The 3,149-nt window shown below is 48.2% G+C and overlaps 1 pseudogene; it reads right to left on the reverse strand.

Moving 5' to 3' along the window:
- Positions 1–1,737: 1,737 nt before the first annotated feature.
- Positions 1,738–2,408, reverse strand: LOC132027618 (GTP:AMP phosphotransferase AK3, mitochondrial-like; annotated as a pseudogene).
- Positions 2,409–3,149: the final 741 nt, after the last annotated feature.

The raw sequence follows: 3,149 nt of genomic DNA on the forward strand, positions 1-3,149 counted from the left end.
CAGGTTTACACACTTCACAGCACTCACCAAAGCACATACCCTCCCCAATGTCCATAATCCCACCCCCTTCTCCCAAACCCCCTCCCCCCAGCAACCCTCAGTTTGTTTTTTGAGATTAAGAGTCACTTATGGTTTGTCTCCCTCCCAATCCCATCTTGTTTCATTGATTCTTCTCCTACCCACTTAAGCCCCCATGTTGCATCACCACTTCCTCATATCAGGGAGATCATATGATAGTTGTCTTTCTCCGCTTGACTTATTTCGCTAAGCATGATACACTCTAGTTCTATCCATGTTGTCGCAAATGGCAAGATTTCATTTCTTTTGATGGCTGCATAGTATTCCATTGTGTATATATACCACATCATCTTGATCCATTCATCTGTTGATGGACATCTAGGTTCTGTCCATAGTTTGGCTATTGTGGACATTGCTGCTATAAACATTCGGGTGCATGTGCCCCTTTGGATCACTACATTTGTATCTTTAGGGTAAATACCCAATAGTGCAATTGCTGGGTCATAGGGCTGTTCTATTTTCAACATTTTGAGGAACCTCCATGCTGTTTTCCAGAGTGGCTGCACCAGCTTGCATTCCCACCAACAGTGTAGGAGGGTTCCCCTTTCTCCGTATCCTCGCCAGCATCTGTCATTTCCTGACTTGTTAATTTTAGCCATTCTGACTGGTGTGAGGTGATATCTCATTGTGGTTTTGATTTGTATTTCCCTGATGCCGAGTGATATGGAGCACTTTTTCATGTGTCTGTTGGCCGTCTGGATGTCTTCTTTGCAGAAATGTCTGTTCATGTCCTCTGCCCATTTCTTGATTGGATTATTTGTTCTTTGGGTGTTGAGTTTGCTAAGTTCTTTATAGATTCTGGACACTAGTCCTTTATCTGATATGTTGTTTGCAAATATCTTCTCCCATTCTGTCAGTTGTCTTTTGGTTTTGTTAACTGTTTCCTTTGCTGTAAAGCACACACTTCTTAACCCCTGAACCTTTCCTAACCTCTGAAAATGTTAAGATGGCAATTACATTTTCCATTAAAGAATGTCCATTCAACTTTGGGGCTAATCCAAGAGCTTGTATCATCATGTCAATTTCGAACATCAGTTATATCCCTCAGAAGAAAACAAGTCCCACCAAAGTAACATTTTCCTAAATGTTACTTGATACATTTTTATAGCAACTTGAAGATCCGAGTAAACTGAAAGTATGTTTAGCAACAAAATAAATGTAACTTAGCCAGCCACCTGATAGGTTTCTTAGTTTAAAGGCAGCCATGAATTCTCCTCCTGCCTGGAATATGAAAATCCAGTTATTTTTATCTGGAATTTTAGAGGTACAGCCTCTCACAAAACCATGCCCCATGTGCCAGAAATGTCTTTTTTGGCATCTGGCTGCACAAAAGCCTCTGATGAGATATTGTCTTCAAATTAGTGTCATTTTTCCCCCTCTACTTTTCCAGAAAAATATGAAACCAATTGCTTTTCCCTCCTGAGGAGAAGTCAGATTAATACCCCTTGCTCTTTTAATTTTGCCTTAGCTGGATAAAACACACTAGGCAGCTTCTAAAGACAAATCTCAGCATGAGACTCATCTGGCATTATTAAGTATCCAAAATAAAACTCATAGAAAGGAAACTACTATGAGTCTCAAGGAATTCACACGCGGTGGAGCCTTAGAACAAGGAACTTCTGAAAAAAAGGAGGAAGCGAATCTGCTCTTCTGGGTTCTTTACAAGCATCGGCCACCACGGAGCCACCGAAGCTTGGGGTCCATTTCTGCAACCTTTGTCTGCAGGAAGGCACGCACGCAGGCCCAGATCTTGTTGGTTTCCCATCTGGAGATGGTTTCCAGCACCCCCTTTCCCCGGTAATAGTCCAGGACGCGTTTGGTTTGGTCTTCGTAAGCCTTCAGCCTCTTGGTGAGTGTCTCGGGTCTGTCAACCTCACGCTGAACCAGGGGCTCGCCAGTCAGATCATCCACGCTGACCAGTTGGGGCGGGTGAAATTCGAGGTTGTAGACGCGCCCACTGCTCGGATGGATCCAGCAAGCCGAGAGGCGTCGCCTGATGACCTCGACGGGCATGTCCATGTTTATCGCCAGGTGTATGTGATAAACCCTGGGGGAACCCGCACTGCAGTCAGCTCCCCCCGGGGGGAGCTTTTCAACTCCTGAAGGGTCAGCCGGGTCATAATGTCCTCCGGGATGAGCCTCCCCTGGTCCGTGAAGATCTTGGCCAGCACGCCAAACTCTGTGTCCCTCAGCTGGTTGTCCCGGAGCAGGTCCTCGCTGGAGAACTTCTGCAGCGGGAAGTGTTTGACAATACGCGACGCCAGGGTGCGCTTGTCGGAGCCCGGGGCGCCCATGAGCACCGCATGTAGGAGCCGCCCCCGCGCCCGCATGGCTGCTGGGCTCGGCTGGGGTCTGCGGACTGTTGGGCCTCCGCGCTCCCTGCGGCGTGTGCGGCCGAGACCCCGCCTCCCCGGCCCCTCCCACCTCGCTGCGAGCAGGTGCAAGCAGGTGCAAGCAGGTGTCGGACACCGCCAGACAGCTTTGTGACTTGCAAGACGGAGCAGCCACCTCCTCGCAGCTCGCAGTGGGAAAGATGGTAAGCAGCAGGGCAACCCAGACACCGGAGCTGTCGATTCAGAGTTCCACCCTTCACACGCAGAAAATGGGGAGCATGGAGAGAGACGGGGTCTAGAGAAACAATTCAAGAGCACAGGAGCGTTTCTTTCACCAGCTGAAGGAATGATGGGAGTCACAGGCGTAGACAGTCCAGGACGTGGAGAAGCAAGCCCTGGCCGAGGTGTGAGTAAGCAGGACTCTCGCACTCCAAGCGGGGAGGGGTGTCCTCACCATCACGGCTGGTTTGGAAGGGCAGCCCTGGCGGTGGCTTTGGAGGTTTTATAAAATTACTTGTCAGTATCTTCCTTAAGACAAACTTTCCAAGTAAAACAAGAAGGCACACACAGGATGTTCAATTCGGCTATATTGCAACAGTGCAAAATTGCTCATTACCTAAGTGCTCACTAATGAGAGAAGAAAGAAATGAACCTTAGCCCGACCGGCCCTTCATAGCAGCTACAAAGACAGATCTTGTGTGCTAACATGAAAGTAAATGCAGAGTTGCAGCATGGTAT

This window comes from Mustela nigripes, chromosome 12, assembly GCF_022355385.1.
Source record: "Mustela nigripes isolate SB6536 chromosome 12, MUSNIG.SB6536, whole genome shotgun sequence".
NCBI classification, from domain to species: domain Eukaryota; kingdom Metazoa; phylum Chordata; class Mammalia; order Carnivora; family Mustelidae; genus Mustela; species Mustela nigripes.